Below are 19,009 nucleotides of genomic sequence, written 5' to 3'. Positions count from 1 at the left end.
TTCTGTTGATGTTAGTGAAAATTAGGCATTTATTTTTTGAGAAATTAGTGCCTTCCCAGTGCTGAAAACACAAAATTCAAGTCAAGCACTGTCTAAAGTATGTAGAATGGATCTCACTTTGTAGATTTTCAATTTCTATGCTTTTTTTGCCTATTGCTATCGAGACAGGGATTTTGCCTTTTAAACTGTCTTTCTGAACAATTGTTCTGGAATGAAAGCAGAAAGTACACATAAATTTAATCTGGAGTCCAGGAAGAAAAATTTATTTTATTTTTCCAGGAATGGAAAGTCCAGTTTTATAATCCCAGTGTTTTAAACCATTGAGCCTTCCTGAAAGTCTAGATAACCCATGCATTCCTCTCTCACTAACAAGATAGAACCTAACTAGCCAGAATTCTGATTCTTCTCTTATCTAGTCTGGGCTAATAAAAGGCATACACTAATTTGAAATTACAGCTAAACCACTTCACTTATTATACTTACTTATTATATTTACTTATACTTTACTTATACTTATTTATTATACTTACTATATTACTGTGAAGAGTTAAGGAAAATAAAATCCATGTTCCTTCTATCAGCTAGTTTTTGGAAAGAAAAGCATAGATGAGATTTGAAAAAGTCACTTCAAAGTTCATCACAATCTTTTTTCCCAGTGTAAGGTCATATATTTTCCCTTTCTTTCAACAATCACAAGTGAATAGGAGTGCAGACGTTTTTGTTTTATTCTCATATCACTTTAATGTTTTTGGGGGGACAGAAGATGAGAAAAGTCTGTATATCAAATACTGCTCTCAGCTAAAGTATTTTCAGAGGTGTTTACATCCCAAAGGGAGGAAGCTTGGATAGAACAATGCACCTACCACTCTCGCAGTGAGGCAACATGCAGCACTGCAGCAATATCACAGTGTGCAGACTTTCCTCTGGAAAATCAAGCATCCTCCTTAACTACTTCTCTGATAAGACACCCACATCTTCAAATTTAATTTTGTAAGTATTTGAAGCTTTCAGACTTGATTTTTTACTGACGTATTGGACAAATGTCATTGAGTATTTAAGTTTTCCCAAGTAAGCCTGTGAAGGTTTGTTCTGCTGATCTGATATCTCTAGCTTATACCCTCTTGCAGCTTTTTACAGATCATAGTGTTTGACAGCTTAGACTACTCTTAGGACTGGGAGTTCTTTTAGTGGGCTTTCATTTCCTTTGAGTTCTGTGTTTCAGATCAGTGAAGCTTTGTTTTTAAAGCTAAGGTGACAAGGCAATTGTTGGCAATACCAGATATTTTGAGAGAATATAAATTAATAATTTGTTGCTGTGCATTCAGTGTTTGTTTCCCTAATAAATGAAGCCTAGTAGTTAGAACAGCCAATAAAACTAATGGTGTCCTAGGCTTCATTAGGCAAATAATTGCAGGCAGGTTGAGGGAGGTGACGATTCCCCTTTATTCAAGACCAGTGAGGCAGCATGTAGAGTGTTGGATCCAGTTCTGGACTCGTCAGTACGAGTCAGTAAGAGAGATATGGACATACTGGAGAAAGTCCAGCAAAGGTCTACAAAGATGATGAAGGCACTGGAGCATCTCTTCTATGAGGAAAACTTGAGAGAGCTGGGACTGATCAGCCTGGAGCAGAGAAGGTTCAGGGGATCTCATCAATCAGTTCAAATATATGAAGGGAGAGTCTACCGAAAGATGGAGCCAGGGTCTTTTCAGTGGTGCCCAGTGACAGGAGCAGAGGCAATGGTCACAAACTGAAATACTGGAGGTTCTGTCTGAACATCAGGAAACACTTTTTGCCTATGAGGGTTACCAGACACTGGCACAACTTGCCCATCTGCCCATCTTGATTTCAAATATCTAATTTCTTGGACATATTGGAAAGCTGTCTGAAGATTGTCCTGGGCAATTGGCTGTAGGTGGCCCTGCATGAGCAGGGGCATTGGACCACAAAACCATCAGAGGTCCTTTCCAACCTTAACCATCCCATGATTCTGTGATAACTTTTTTATTAAATCCTACATTATTTTACCAACATAATGCAGCTAAAGTACACAATCATTCTTAGATGTTTGCCTCTGGCTGTGATAGTCAACATTATGTAGCTGGTATAAAGCAAATAAAAGGTCTCTAGTTTCAGTAGAGATACGGATATTTTAATTCCACCTAGTAAGCCTGGTGAGATAGTTGTCTACAGACAATTAGGATGCAGTTTTAGAGAAGGCAGAGGAGCTTTTTTAGAAATATTTTTAATTTTTATTTGATTATGTTATGATTCCTTAAAAGGCAAGACCAGCATATCTTTTCATTGGTCATACTGTATCTGAGTAAATTCTGAGTATCTGTCGAGGGTGACAGAGCAGTGGCACAGGCTGCCCAGGGAGGTTGTGGAGTCTCCTTCCCTGGAGACATTCAAAACCCTCTTGGACACGTTCCTGTGCCCCCTGCTCTGGGTATCCCTGCTCAAGAAGGGGCGTTGGACGAGATGATCTCCCGAGGTCCCTTCCATCCCCTACCATTCTGTGATTCTGCGATTCTTTAATTGAATGCAGTATTTATTTAATTCCATGTAGGAGAAAATCCCAGCATAGAAACCAGTCTCACAACCCTCCTAGATTTCTTGTGAGTACAACAAGATTAACAGTGTGCCTCCACTCAGCAACGTGGGCTGTGTTAAAATGGCTTTAATGGAGAAGCATCTTCCAAATTCTCTTGCAGCAAGATACTGTGGACAGTGACTGAACCACAAATTTCCAGAAATACCAAGTGTACTCAGGTCAATTTGGTGTTGGGGACACTTAAGGAATGTAAGACCAGAAAGGAATATGTGATGTTCTAAATTAACCTTGTGTTCCACAGAGATCATGAGGCCTATAGACATTTTGTCAAACCCAAATAATGGGCAAAAGAAAGATTTTCATTTACTGGCTTACATAAATGAAGTCAGAAGCAAGGAAAAACAGGTAACAAAACATACTGGAGAAGAAAATCTGTTCAGTCACAAAAAGCAGATTAGGTGAAGTACGTCAGATGATCCCAGGCAGAGCAGCCTTTCACCTGCTGCAGAACAGGGTAAAAATCCACAAAAGCTCTAAATATACCAGCTGGGTCTCCTTTGAAGCTTGTCATTTATCAGTAAATGGAGCTCCCAGGTTCAATATGGGAGGGGTTCAGATCACAGAGTAAAACACAAATATAGATATCTACACGTTGGCTGTGTTTAAATCCAATTAAAGTCAAGTAAGAACAAGGTACTGGATCTTCTTGTCTATGCATAGACCCTTAATCCCACTTGTAACACTCTCAGGTAACTCAGTCAGCCTGTGCACAGCTGGTAGTCTGTAGATCTGGTACTATATCTGCCATCCATGTGTGCTATCTTAAGTACTTTGGAGCATTACAGGCATGCCTGTGCTTAGGCAATGGAATTATGTCTTTTACTGACATACCAAAGCTTGTTTTGTATATCTCGCATTTCCCCAGATCTGGAATAATTTTTTGCTCTTCTCTGAAACGCAGTTGTTGTAGCAATTCCACCTCTTGTATGTCTTGAATTCCAAAATCTGAGAACACCTTAAAACAATCTTATCGATATTGTGCCCAGAGGCTCAAATTATCTCACATCATGGTCATTACTGCCTCTATCAGTAGTAGAGGATGAAGTAATAAGATTCAGTTCAAATAGCTGACTCAAGGAAGTAGTAAAAGATTTTGTTTTCTTGGTTGGTACAGATGTTTATATAAGAAAACACCCCTAACATTATATTTTGAATACTCTCTACTAAATTGCAGTATTACATTTAAACAGCTGGTGTAACAAAATGTGTGCCAGCTTTCTATATGCAGAGAGTTATACTTATGCATTCCTTCAGTGAAATGTGGGTGTAGATGGCAACTAAGATATGAATTATAGATCACCGATTAATTATTTTAAAAGACTTCTTACTAAGTCAATGCATAGTGATGACTTGATTAGATTTGCTAATGTGCCTCTTCATGTTCTCCCTGGAAAGCTCCTGGATTTCGTCAGATTGTGAACTTTGAGTTTACTCTAAACCTTGGATATTATGACCTACAGTAATGTTGTTATTGCAGCTGAAATAAATGAACATGATCCTTTGCCTTTCTTGGTGTCAGTTTAGAACTAAGACACATTTTTTGTTTATTTATATGTCTCAGTGCATTTTTATAAGCAAGGTGATTTGTGAGACTCCCTGCACATTTTTACACAAAACTGCTGTAAAATTAGTAGAAAACTAATTTGGAGATCATATTCATTGTTAACAGGAAGAGGTAAGAAGGCAACACAGGAATGATTTTTTGATTAATTTCTATTCATTACATACTTAATGTTATAAGGAGCTTCAAATAATTCCCAGCCAGAAAGGACAACAAATAAGTTAAAGATTGAGTTATAATTGTAGGTACAAGAACAATCATCTATAACAATGCAGAAGAACAATAACAATAAGAAGGTACACTGAAGAAAAAGGTTGTGGTGGGTGCTATGTATTAGAAGACACTTGAATCAGCAATGTTATATTGCTGCAGAGGATGCAAATGCCGTTGTGAGATGTGTAAGAGTGCAACCTAACGATAATCTTCAGCAGTGATAAAACTTCAACTGAGTTAATGTGTCACAGTTTGGGAAAACTGTTACAGTTTGTGCATTTCTAAGATGTAAACCAATTTTTAGAAGTCCAGAGGAGAGCAATACACGTGATCCCAGCTCTAGAAATTTTGATTTTTGAGGAATAATCTAACAAACTACAAACTAATGGAACTCTTTTCTAGTTTTCAAATACATGAAACAGTTTCAAGAAGAATAAAATTAACTGTTTTCCTTTCCACTTGGAAAGAAATACTGGGTTGACATTGAAGCAAAGCAGATTAAGTTCTTTGTTAGGGCATACTGCAATAGTCTTCAAAATTAAGAGGAAAAGAGTATTTGTTGCTTCAGAAAGGAAGGCTGTAATGTTTTCTATGTAATAACACTGAAAAGGACAATAGGTTTGGGGGGCGTGTGAATCAAACAAGTAGAAAATGTTAGGTAAGTTAACTACTGGATAATCTAGAGACTTGTGGCTCCTTTAACCTCATATGTCTTCAATAATGTTGTGACAGAAATACTAGAAACGGCCTAGTACCAAATGCAGATTTAAAAGCCAGTCACCTAGGGTAAGTTATCAGAAAAAAACACTTTATGTAGGCTGAAGAAGCACACCTTATGTGCAAAGCCAAGGATTTATGGCTAGTGTAATTAAAGTCTTTAAAATCCAATCAAGTAATTATTATTAGCCCTGTTACAATGTTATAGTCCAAATTATCCAATTATTACAGCTCATTCCCAATAACGATGCTATTAAAACTGATGTACAGTTTTCTCTTTTCTCTGGTGTTACACTCACCTTTCCTACATTCTTCTGGGTTCAAAGATCGATGAAGAAATATAGGGGGTTATAGCAAGGCATTAACATCCCAAGTTATTTGCCAAAGGAGTTTAATGTTGATGTTGATAATTTCTTACTCCTCTCTCTAGAGTCTACTTAGGGCCATTTTTTTGAGTTTTGTAATGTGCGTTACACCTTAACCTCCTTCTTCATGGGTTTTCACTGCTCCATTTTAAATCCAGAGTATGCATTGTGTGGCCTTCTCAAGTTGCATATGTTTTTCTTGTTCTCTTTGTTATCCTTAAAGCAAATTATATGCATCTCCCAAGGTTGCTTTTCTTTAATGACCAGTAACTGACTGTTGGTGAGAGGGCCTGGGGTTTCTGGTTTCATCCATCGCCTTGTACTTTTGAGACCTTTGCCACCATTTAGTGCTTGTACTTTTGAGGAATGCTGATAAATTCCCTTTTTTCCTTAACAGCCCTCAAACTGTGGTTTCCTGATAATACAGCTGGCATTTAGTAGAACAGCATTGTCAGAAATAAATATTTCATCCATAGTTAGTCTTATGAAAATAAGAATGTACTGGAAGGCACATATTCCTGCAGACACTTATATGGGCAAATGCAATGCTCTGGTAACTGCTTGCCAGCAGTACCTTGCAGTTACAGGAATTATCACTGGTGCATTATCAGAATTATTCTACAGCAGTAATTATAGCTCATTGTAGTAGGTAAAGGTCTAAATGCATTCTTTAGGTGTCTAGAATTCTGTTGTATACTCTGTGCCACAGTGATAGCCGTCTGTTTCAAAGTTAATATTTCAAGGGAAGAAAGGAAAATATGCTTCTTCCTATGTAGTAATAGGTTAATAACAAGGAAGTGTCCACTCATACTACATAAAACAGGATTTAGTATCTGTTGAAACAGCTATGATATCAGGAAAAAAGCTGTATGAGCATGTGTTATGCCATAGCAGGAAGCATATACTGCCAAAAAAGGATTATGGTCTTATTGTGCATTCTTCAGTGACTAGTTGTGATGAAAAACTTATAAAAATCAGTTTTATTTCCAGCAAAATGCTCTAAAAATATATAGAACTTAACTGTAGGACTTTGGAAAATTCTAAATATTAGTGCATCTAATTAGCATGCTTTGCCTAACATATTGAAGAGAATTTCTCTCTATTCTCATTGGAATTGCTACTATATTACCATAAATCAATGTTTCCATAAATTTCTGTGAACAGTGGGCAGATACTACAAACACTGAGGCAGTTTTACAAAATGAACTATCAGTGCTACTACTGACAAAAACTGTAGAGTTTTTGTGTTGATGTGTATGGGATCTCACATAATTAATGAGCATGAAGATGATATTGACATGCACTGCTTTAAGACTAACAATAAACCTTATGCCACTTCACAGGAACATGCAGCATGTGACAGTTGGAGACAAAATTCAAAACTGCACCAATGAAACCTGATGTGAACTCTTCTGGAAACACTGAGTTATGGTAGGGAGCAACACTTAGATCACTCATCTGAAATGATTGCAAAGACAACTCAGATATTCTCTACAGTGTCTGAATTCTTGTCTGTGTGACAGAACTTTTCATCACATGCTGTCATGCCAGCTGTGCAGAACAACCTACCAAAAATATGTGTGTGTATATATATATATTTCATTGTATTATACTTAATTGTGCATATTTTAAAACATTGGTGAGTATGACTCTTGTCTGATTTATACAACATAGAAGATGTGTGTTCCATGAAGAATTTTATTGTGAAAGTGCAAAACCAATAAGAAATTAAAATCAGTATTTCTATTTATTAACATTATCTTTAACGGATAATTTGAAAGTTAACAGTGGACATACATTGGTATTTTACTACTACTTATTTTTTATAATGTATTAATATTAAAATACATGGACAGAATTTTTAAATCTTCAAAGTGTCAGCAATTAGTTGCCCTAGATATGATTTCCCAGTCACAGATATAAATCATTAATGATACTCATGGCAACATCATCATCAATATGGACATACTTTTCATAGCAGCAGCTCATTTACTGTGGCTAGAATTCTCCCTGGTAATTCTCACCTACACAAATAAAATCTGAACTAAGCCTAATGTATTTTATCACACATAATAGAGCGTGCATGTGGTTTTGTTGTGCATTTGTACAGGGATGGCACTTGCCATGGAGGCAATGGGGTCTGTTCCCACCAGTCATTTATAACCCTCCGACCATGGAAGTCCCCCTTCTTCACCAGGCTAAGCATGGATTGCACACACGCTGGCATTGATTGTAGTGCCATGCCACACCAGGATAGGAGGTACACTATGCCCTCAGGGCAACCACCTCCATCACTTTTAGAGTCACTACTGCATTGAATGAATTAGGGACCAGCTGGAAAAATCTACATGTTCCACCCATTGGCATAATGGAATATGGATAATGAGGAAGCACAGTCATAACATCTTCTTGTGCTGGTTTTGGGTGGGATAGAGTTAATTTTCTTTATAGCTCCTGGTATGGAGCTGTGTTATAGATTTGTGACTAAACCAGTGTTGATAATACAGGGATGTTTTAGTTACTGCTGAGCAGTGCTTACAGAGAGCCAAGGCCTTTTCTGCCCCTCACCCCACCCCAGCAGTGAGCAGGCTGGGGGTGCACAAGAACCTGGGAGGGGGCATGGCTGGGACAGCTGACCCCGACTGACCCCAGGGATATCCCACACCACATGACATCATGCTCAGCATATAAAGCTCGGGGAAGGAAAAGGAAGCGGGGAACATTTGGAGTGATGGCATCTGTCTTCCCAAGTCACCATTACACATAGAATGATAGAATCATTAAGGTTGGAAAAGTCCCTTAAGATCATCAAGTCCAACCGCTAACCTATCACTGCCAAGTCCACCACTAAACCATATCCTCAAGCACAACGTCTAACCTTCTTTTAAATACCTCCAGGGATGGAGACTCCACCACCTCCCTGGGCAGCCTGTTCCAACATTTGACAACCCTTTCAGCGAAGAAGTTTTTCCTAATATCCAACCTAAACTTCACCTGGCGCAGCTTGAGGCCATTTCCTCTCGTCCTATCGCTTGTTACTAGGGAGAAGAGACAGACCCCTGCCTCGCTACAACCTCCTTTCAGGTAGTTGTAGAGAGCAATAAGGTCTCCCCTCAGCCTCCTCTTCTCCAGGCTAAACAACCCCAGCTCCCTCAGTTGCTCCCCGTAAGATTTGTTCTCTAGACCCTTCACTAGCTTCATTGCCCTTCTTTGGACATGCTCCAGCACCTCGATGTCTCTCTTGTTGTAGTGAGGGGCCCAAAACTGAAGACTGTATTTGAGGTGTGGCCTCACCAGTACCGAGCACAGGGGCACGATCACCTCCCTGCTCCTGCTGGCGACTCTATTCCTGATACAAGCCAGGATGCCATTGCCTGCTGGCTCACGTTCAGCAGGCTTTCAACCAACACCCCCAGGTCCTTTTCCTCCAGGCAGCTCTCCAGCCACTCCTCTCCAAGCCTGTAGCGTTGCCCGGGGTTGTTGTGACCTAAGTGCAGGACCCAGCACTTGGCCTTGTTGAATCTCATACCGTTGGCTTTGGCCCAATGATCCAGCCTGTCCAGGTCCCTCTGTAGGGCCTTCCTGCCCTCCAGCAGACCAACACTTCCACCCAGCTTGGTGTCATCTGCAAACTTGGAGATGGCTGAACACCTGCCTGTCTATGGGAAGTAGTGAATGAGTTCCTTGTTTTGGTTTGCTTATGTGCGTGTCTTTTGCTTTACTTATTAAAATGTCTTTATCTCAACCCATGAATTTTCTCATTTTTACTCTTCTGATTCTCTACTCCATCCCACTGGTGGGGGCGAGAGAGCGAGCAGCTGTGTGGTACTTTAGTTTCTGGCTGGGGGTAAACCACAACACTTCTTACAGGCATAAATCTCATAGGTTTTATTAAGGGTTTTTTTTTCCACAAAGACTTTATTACAATAGTGTTTAATTTCCTGCTACATAATACCACATAGGAGAAAATGTTTTAAAACTTCAGTTATATCACTAAGCTTTCCTGGTCGGTATGCTTGAGATCAAGGTGATTTTATAAACTCACTGCAAGAGTTATCATGCAAGAGTTATGCATATCATAGGCAAGATAAATGCCTGTTTATTTGTGGAAAAACAGAACAGAGGTAAGACTATAACTTACCTATAACACCATCATATTGCTGCTCAGATGAAACTTTTCTTTCTTTCTGAGGTTGCTCCATGTGAAGAAATGCTAATATAAAATGTTAAAATAGGGGTTTGAACATTTAAGATAAATAAATGAAAGAAGGTATTAGTATATCTTCAGTTCTAAACCAAAGTGAAAGAACAGGCATTTCTGATCCTTCAGCTGTAATTTCCTCAAAATGAGCTTTTCTATCTAAATAATTTTCTCTTCCATTCTCCCCCCTCATACTTTCATCTTTAACCTTCTCTATTGCTTCCTCACTCCATTTGCTCTCCCTACATGTTCTTATATCCCTGCTCTTCCTCATTCGCTCTCCCACTTTTTTTTAAATTCATTTTTATTTCTTACACATAGCAATGGTACATCTGAGTTCTGGATTTTTAAGTAATCCTGACTTACTTTCAAATATGAAAGAATTATGAAATTAATAAAATCCAGTAAAGTCTACTTTTTCTACAGTATTGGGACTAGGGATTTTTGTCAAATTACCTCTGGAGAATACAAAAAAATCCCAGCAAAAAAACAAATTGATATGAGGGAATGCAACACTGAACCCAATGCATACAGCACTAAAATCTGGAAGTTGGGAAAGGGAGGAAGGGACTTGGGTTCCTTTTCTAACTCCCACCTCTTTCCCCATCTTAAAGTAAAAAAAGCACAAGAAAATTGCTCACACTGTCCATAAGATTTATGAACACACATGCTGGGGAAAGTTTCAGATGTGTTTCCCAGTGTCATAGAAAAAATTTTTTTCATTATTCTTTCTTGGTCATTCACATCGGCTGTGTGTGCTGTTGGCTACTGTGGTAGCCTCTATACTTTCCATATAGGACAGTAAAGTAGGTGTCTAGACTCAGTTTAGGATTCTGGGAATTAGGCACCAAAATGTGAGACAAAGCATTAATGAGCCTACAGATCCTTTTGTGGCAACAGACTTTGGTGAAATATGTCAGCTTCTGAACATAATGCTTAAAAATGCTTCAGGTACAAACTGAGGGTCTTACCTATGTAAGACAAAAGAGGTTCTGAGATTCAGACCACTGCTTCCATTAGCCAGGTGAAACCAAGTTGTTTGTGAATGTTAAAGCAGCAAGTGATAGAAATGTTGGGTAAGCTAGAATTCAGAAAGCATTTAATGGACATTTATTGAAAATTTACTCTTGCTATTTTAATTCCATTTTTACTATAAGCAGTAGTATAAAGATACCTATTTTTCAGAACTTGGTCTTGCTGAATTATTGGCTATATTATGTACAATGAAGTTCAGCCTTCTTTAAATTTTTTATATGTACTTTACTGTGAAAGGATCTGTTTCTAGCAGCAACTCCACAGCCACATCTTGTTGCTGTGGTTTAACTCCAACCGGAAACTAAACACCACACAGCCACTTGCTCACTCTGCCCTGGTGGGATGGGGGAGAGAATCAGAAGAGTAGAAGTAAGAAAACTTGTGGGTTGAGATAAAGACAATTTAATAAGTAAAGCAAAAGCCATGCGCACAAGCAAAACAAAATCAGGAATTTATTCACTGCTTCCCATGGGCAGGCAGGTGTTCAGCCATCTCCAGGAAAGCAGGGCTCCATCATGTGTAATGGTGACTTGGGAAGACAAACGCCATCACTCCGAACTCCCTTCCTTCTTCCCCCAGCTTTATAAGCTGAGCATGATGTCATATGATATGACATACCCCTTTGGTCATTTTGGGGCAAATTGTGGAATTTATGAGTTAAAAAATAAAGGCTGATTAAATATAAGCTCCCTGTATATAAATGTAATGCTCTGCTGTAGATCTTAAAAGGACAGATTTCCATAATACTAAATTACTGAGTCTAACTTAGCAAGCAGTGAATTTGATTTCTAAGAGCATCTATCAAAGGTGGGATCATTAACTAAGTTAATATACCCTTTGACAATTAATGGATAATAGCCATGTCTCATTAAGACAGAACTTTAGATTAGATTTAGTGCATACATGTCACAAATGCTAGAATTTGTACTTGTCTTAGGGTTCCCAAAGTCTGAATGAGGGGAAAAAGAATTAGTTATTAGTTTTAAATGCATCTAAAACTAATAGTCTGCTAATTTTTTTTTCAAATTAAGTGTTCTTCGATTTTGTTGAAATTCATACAATAAAATAATAATCAAACTCCAGCTCATACTGTCTGAAGTGCAAATAATTCTTCATTTTCAACACACCTGTGTTTTAAAAATACTTTTGTCTGGTAGAATAATTTGAAAAAAAATTTTGAGCTTATTCTAGTAGCTGTATCTGTTGAGCTGATACAAACAGAATGTTTATAAATAGTATATTTGATAAAAAAATCTTCATAGATTTTAAATGGACTTCATTGGTCTGTTCTTTCTTAACCTTTTAATGTGAATATTTCCCAATCGTTCATTAAATTAATCACTTCTCCACTTAAGGAAATGTATTTAGAGAATTCAAAATACATTTCTACTGCATCCTGTTTGTCTAAACCATCTTGCCTTTCAAAATATCTCTAAGGACAGTGGGAGTTAGTGTTCTTTCAAAACAATATTGCAGAAACATGGAAGTTCTCAGAGCCCAGTTAGAGGGAAGGGTCAATCTAATAGATTCTTAGAAAGAAAGGCAAAGTGTCTTATAACTGCTGCAAGTGCTTCAGTTCAGCAGTTTCTTAGCAGCTTCTTAGCAGCCTTTTAGAAAATGTTCCTAATCTGCTACATCTTGGGCTTTGACAATGTTAACATTTTTTCTTTTCCTTTTTATTAATCTTTTTTTCTCTTTATAGATATGCTTCTTCCTTGTATGTATTGGTTTCAGGTTTTTTTTATTTCCTTTTGAGTATACATCTTAAGAAATCTTAACAAATGTTCTGCATTATGTCCTTAAAAGTAATAAGTTTCTTTCCTTTTTGGAGGGAAGCTTAAAAATATAACCTTTTCTTGAGAACAAAGATTATTTTTGTCTTTTTTTTCAGAATCAAGGTATGTTCCCATCTCTGTGGAATGTTCACTTTTTGAAGTAGTTCTAAAAACACATGAAAGGACATAATATTTTTGTTCTTGGCCTGTGCTATCCACTGTGAAGAACAGAACAGTACAGGGAAAGACAGAGGAGCTCTATAATCAAATTGATCTCACTGAACACAAAATCAAGATATTTCAAGGAGAAAGCTTCTGCAGAAGCAACTTTCATGTGGGTGTTGGAGTGTGAAGAGAGTCATCAAGGGAACTAGACTTGTAACAGAGCAGCTAAGGAGTTCAGATCTCAAGGTGATACTGTAATGTGCAAAAGCCCATACTGAAAATCATACCTGCAGGATTCTGGTAAATTGTTAAGTATTACTGCCTACAAGACAGAGTTGTGTATGCAGGTGTGGGATTTAGAATGCAGTATAAGTGGTTTATAGATCTTTTTTTTTCACCTCTGATCTACTGTCCTTGAGGGATTGTTGAAAGACCTGGTTCTCCAGTTGCCCCCAAGTCACTCCCTTCCTGGCATACTCAAGTTTAATCAGCCACTTCCTGTAAACACAGAACTACTGAGATAAGGAGTATGCCACCTGTCCATATTTAGTGGGAGTGCAAATTTTTTGATCTTATAAGCCTTGTGGAAATGTGGAAACCTGAGCTATTGGAGCTATAGTCTATGTAAGTACCAATGGATGAGGGGATCGAGTGCACACTTAGCAAGTTTCCACATGACACCAAGTTGGGCGGGAGTGTTGATCTGCTTGAGAGTAGGAAGGCTTTATAGAGGGACCTGGACAGGCTGGATCGATGGGCAGTGGCCAATTGTATAAGGTTGAACAAGGCTAAGTGCCAGGCCTTACACTTGTGTCAGAACAACCGCATGCAACGCTACAGGCCTGGGGAGGAGTGGCTGGAGAGCTACCTGGAGGAAAAGGACCTGGGGGTGTTGGCTGACAGCCTGCTGAACATGAGCCGGCAGTGTGCCCAGGAGGCCAAGAAGGCCAATGGCATCCTGGCTTGTATTAGGAATAGAGTGGCCAGCAGGAGTAGGGAAGTGATCGTGCCCCTATACTTGGCACTGGTGAGGTCACACCTTGAATATTGTGTTCAGTTTTGGGCCCCTCCCTACAAGAGAGACATCAAGTTGTTGAAGTGTGTCTGGAGAAGGCAACGAAGCTGGTGAAGGGCCTGGAAGATGAGTCTTATGAGGAAAGGTTGAGGGAGCTGGGGTTGTTTAGCCTGGAGAAGAGGAGGCTGAGGGGAGACCTTATCACTCTCTACAACTACCTGAAAGGAGGTTGTAGTGAGGTGGGTGTTGGTCTCTTCTCCCTGGTCACTAGCAATAGAACAAGAGGAAATCGCTTCAAGCTGCATTAGGGGAAGTTTAGATTGGATATTAGGAAAAATTTCTTTACTGAAAGAGTGGGCAGACATTGGAAGATGCTGCCCAGAGAGGTGGTGGAGTCTCCATCCCCGAAGGTATTTAAAAGGCATGTAGACGTGGCACTTCAAGGCATGGTTTAGGAGGCATGGTAATGTTGGGTGGACGATTGGACTTGATGATCCTAGAGGTCTTTTCCAACCTTAATGATTCAATGATTCTATGAAAAAAACTGTGGTGGGAAAATAACAGAGTATATTGAATTTCCTGCATTTTCCTTCTCTTCAGGTGGCTGGAAAATAGGGAGATCAAAAATACGTTGGGAGGATGTGGAGTCACTTTGCCCTTTTTAGCATGCAAGGGAGATTAAATTGTTGGCGTTTTTTTCCTCTTTCAGTAACAACAGAATGTGGGACTGTTGTTTTTTTTTTAAAGGAATAGTTCCTCAACACTGTATACCATCAAATGTATCCAGCATATTAGATCTTCCAAAGACTGCTACTTTTATGAATAAACATGAGAAAAAAAAAACTTTTAAAACCTTTAATTTATCCTTTTGAATTTATTCAAGTAATTACTTGAAGAGAGAAACAGAACTGCTATATTTCCTGGTCACCTGCAATTTAGCTATATATAAAATTAAGTAATTTTTTCTAGTGCCTAAGAGAAGAGATACAAGCAGGGGTATGGTACACTTGTTCAAACCAGACCTTTTATATTTAGTTTGCACATTCGTCATCAATGATATAGGTAAAGTAAATGCGTAAAATAAATAAATAAAAGTAAAGTAAATAACAGTGACTTTTTGACTTGATGGATTTTTAGAACGGGTTGGGTTCTATCACATCATAGCACATTACAATTGTTGCTTAGCTGGTATGACAAAAAGCAAATTTATGTTTTACTCTGTGGTGTGATATGATATTACCTGATGAGATCTCAGAAAACTTAAATAATGTTTTCTAGGATTTGTAACCTCTCTTACTGAGTGACATTTCATATCAGCAGGTGATTTCACCTAATATGTCTTCTTGAGACATGTTTGTGAAATTAGAGACATACTGATAGTTGATTAATGGTATTTGTAGGGCAAACAAATAATCCTAGCCTTAACTACAAGCACTTACAAGTGTATTTGTGTCAAATGCTTTATCTGCAAATTCCTATCTTCCTAAAACTCCTCTTTTCCTCTTTCTCTAATCTTTTTTTTTTTTTCTCTGCCATCTGTATCTCGACTAGTGCAACATAGGATCCTAGGATCTCTGGGAAAGTCATAGAATGAGTGTCCCTATAACAGAATCACAGAATGGTAGGGGTTGGGAGGGACCTCTGGAGATCATCTTGTCCAACCCCCCTGCTTCACCACATACACCTACAGCAGGGGACACTGGACTGTGTCCAGGCAGGTTTTGAATATTTCCAGGGAAGGAGACTCCACAACCTCTCTGGGCAGCCTGTTCCATGGCTCTGTCACCCTCACAGTAAAGAAGGTTTTCCTCATATTCACGTAGAACTTCCTGTGTTCCAGTTTGTGCCCATTACCCTGTTGTTGGGCACCATTAAAAAGAGTCTGGCCCCATCCTCTTGACAGTCACCCTTTAGACGTTTATTAGTATTGATAAGATCCCTCCTCAGTCTTCTCTTCTCCAGGCTGAACAAACCCAAGTCTCTCAATCTTTCCTCATAATAGAGGTGGTCCAGTCCCCCGATCATCTTTGTAGATCTCTGCTGGACTTGCTCCCTGTCTTTCTTAAACTGGGGGGCCCAAAACTGGACACAGTATTCGAGATGTGGTCTCACCAGGGTGGAGTAGAGGGGGAGGATAACCTCCCTCAATATATTGTTCGCACTTCTTTTAATGCAGCCCAGGATACCATTGGCCTTCTTGGCCACAAAGGCACGTTGCTGCCTCATGGTCAGCTTGTTGTCCACCAGCACTCCCAGGTCCTTCTCAGCAGAGATGCTTTCCAGCAGGTCAGCCCCCAGCCTTTACTGGTGCATGGGGTTGTTCCTCGCCAGGTGCAGGATCTTGCACGTTGTTCACACATTTCTGGGCACATGAAGGAGAGGAAATTGATCAGGAAGAGTCACCATGTATTTACTAAGGGTAAATCATATGTGGTCAACTTGCTTGCCTTCTGTGATAACATGGTGGGTTTGACCTTGGCTGGCTGCCAGACCCAGCTGCTGCCTCAATGTGTTGGTGGGGAAAATAAGATTGAAAAGCTCATGGGCTGAAGTAAAGACAGAGACATCACTTACCAATTACTGTCATGGGCAGAACAGGCTTGACTTATGGAAGATTAATTTAATTTACTTCCAATTAATAAGAGAGTTGGATAGTGAGAAAAAAAGGACAAACCTAAAAAAACCTTCTCCATATCCCCACCTTCTCCCCAAGCTCAACTTCATTCCTTCACTTTTCTATCTCCTCCTGCTCTGATCAGTGCAGGGTGGTGGGGAATGCGATTTGCAGTCAGTTCATAACACTTCATCTCTGCTGCTCCTTCCTGATCATGCTGTTCCCTTGTTCCAGCATGGGGTCTGTCCCATGGGAGACAGTCCTTTATTAACTGCTCCAGCATGGATCTTTCCTATGGGCTTGAGATACTAGGATGAGCCCTATTGTATTGTTATCTTCATAACGACTTGGGTGTCAATCTCTGTCCACACCTGAGCTATCTGCTGTCTGGCTTTGAGCTCTCCAGGACCACAGCGGGCCCTGTAACCCCCCTGTTTCTCCCCCTGGGCTTGGATGCCTCTCAGGGTAGATTTCATGGAGATTGAAGGATCGTCTGCTGACGATTTTGCGAGGATTCAAGGGCCTGATTTCGCAAGGATCACCGGCTGTGCACTGATGAATGCTGGCACATAAAAGTGAGTAATTTATGAAACTCACAGAAAGGGAAATTTTACTCACAGGTTAACCTCGGGGGGTGGGTGTGTGTACAATTTGACTATATATAAACCATAAACCATTGTCCAAGTCTGAGGCTAAGATTGGACCTAGCCACACCTAGACTTCTCTCTGAAAGGAGTTTAGAAATCAAGTGTCTATTCTGAATCTGATGACTCAACAGGAGGATCCTCCTTATTCCCTGCATCTACAATCCCTTTGTTAATCATTCTAACTCGAACATAATTGAATTTTCCTTTGTGCACTTCTTCTATGTAAGTAATAGAGTGAACCTTGCCATTCTCAAATCTTTAAATACGTTGCTATGTTGACTGTAAAAAATTCCATCAAATTGTTGTTTTAAGTTGGCCTATGCTGTTAAGAATTATACAACCTAATACTGCAATCTATCTCAAAAATATTAATAAATCTGAAATTGCTAACCAAAGCTGTATAAAAAATAATATTCCTGACACCTTTGTGTAGTCAGTCATATCCACAAATCTGTACTTGTTTCAATTTGGTGTAGTTGGCAGGATCCACAAGGTTTTATCTGTGACAGGGCTGTAGTTCTTCATGAACTGCTCCAGCATAAACCCTTCCCATGCAGTACAGCCCACCAGAAACAGACTGTTTCAATGTCGGTCCCCCATGGACCACAGTTCATGCCTGAAAACCTGCTCCTGTGTGGGACCCTCTGCACAGGACACAGTTACTGCCAGGAGCCTGGTTGTGCATGGGCTCTCCACAGGCTGCAGCTTCCTTCAGGGCATACCCACCTACTACAGCGTGGGGTCCTCCACAAACTGCAGTGTGGATATCTGCTCCACTGTAGTCATCCATGGGCTGCAGAGGGACAACCTGCACCACTATGTCTTCTTCATGGGCTGCAGGGGAATAACTGCTCCAGGCAGGCCAGTCCCTTCACAGCAGTGCTTGGGAAGACAAGAGCCATAACTGAAACAGGAGATGTTCAGATTTAATATAAGTAAATATTTTTTCATCTTGAAGACAGGCAGCCATTGGAGGAGGTTGTCTAGTGAGGCCATTTAGTCTCCAACCTTAGAGATTGTTAAGACTCACTTGGATGAAGCCTTTAGCAACCTGGTCTGATTTCATTACTGAGACTAATAGGCGTTTGGACTGTAGACCTTCTGAGGTCCCTTCGAGCCTGAATTATTCTATGATTCTGTGGTAGATATTGTGATTCTGCGATAGGTATAGATCTATTTATCTCTTTATATAGCTAACATATATCTATGTTAGATCTAAACATATGTATATGTCACATATGTATATATATGCAGGTAGATAGTTACCTGCCATACATGTGATACATGGTACCCTGCATATATATGACAGATAAAACAATCTCTCTATCTGGGATATATCTTGGGTCTATTTAGCTGCATACCTACATCAGCCTCACCTCTGTGCCTGGGAAGATCATGGAACAGAGCCTCCTAGAAGTTATGCTAAGGCATGTGGAGGACAGGGAAGTGATTCTAGACAGCCAGCATGGTTTCACCAAGGGCAAGTCCTGCCTGACCAGCCTAGTGGCTTTCTGTGATGGAGTGACTACATCAGTGGACAAGGGAAAAGCTACAGGTGTCATCTATCTGGACTTCTGTAAGGCTTTTGACACGGTCCTGCACAACATCCCTCTCTCTAAATTGGGGACATACGGATTTGATGGGCGTACTGTTTGGTGGATAAGGAACTGGCTGGATGGTCACACCAGAGGGTAGTGGTCCTTACTGAGACTAGTACTGTTTAATATCTTCATCAATGACATAGGCAGTTGGATCAAGTTTGCAGATGACACCAAGCTGAGTGGTGCAGTTGACACACCAGAAGGATGGGATGTCATCCAAAGAGACTTACACAAGCTGGAGACATGGGCCTGTGTGAACCTTATGAGGGTCAACAAGGCGAAATGCAAGGTCCTGCACCTGGCTTGGGACAACCCCTGATACCAATACAGGCTGGAGGATGAAGGGCTTGAAAGCAGCTCTACAGAGAAGGACTTGGGGGTACTGATGGATGAAAAGATGGAGATGAGCCAAAAATATGTGCTTGCAGCCCAGAAAGCCAACCATATCCTGGGCTGCATCAAAAGAAGCATGGCCAGCAGGTCAAG

Source organism: Phalacrocorax aristotelis, chromosome 3 (assembly GCF_949628215.1).
Source record: "Phalacrocorax aristotelis chromosome 3, bGulAri2.1, whole genome shotgun sequence".
Classification (NCBI taxonomy): domain Eukaryota; kingdom Metazoa; phylum Chordata; class Aves; order Suliformes; family Phalacrocoracidae; genus Phalacrocorax; species Phalacrocorax aristotelis.
The sequence above is the reverse complement of the archived record's forward strand: the minus strand, read 5'-3'. Positions refer to the sequence as shown.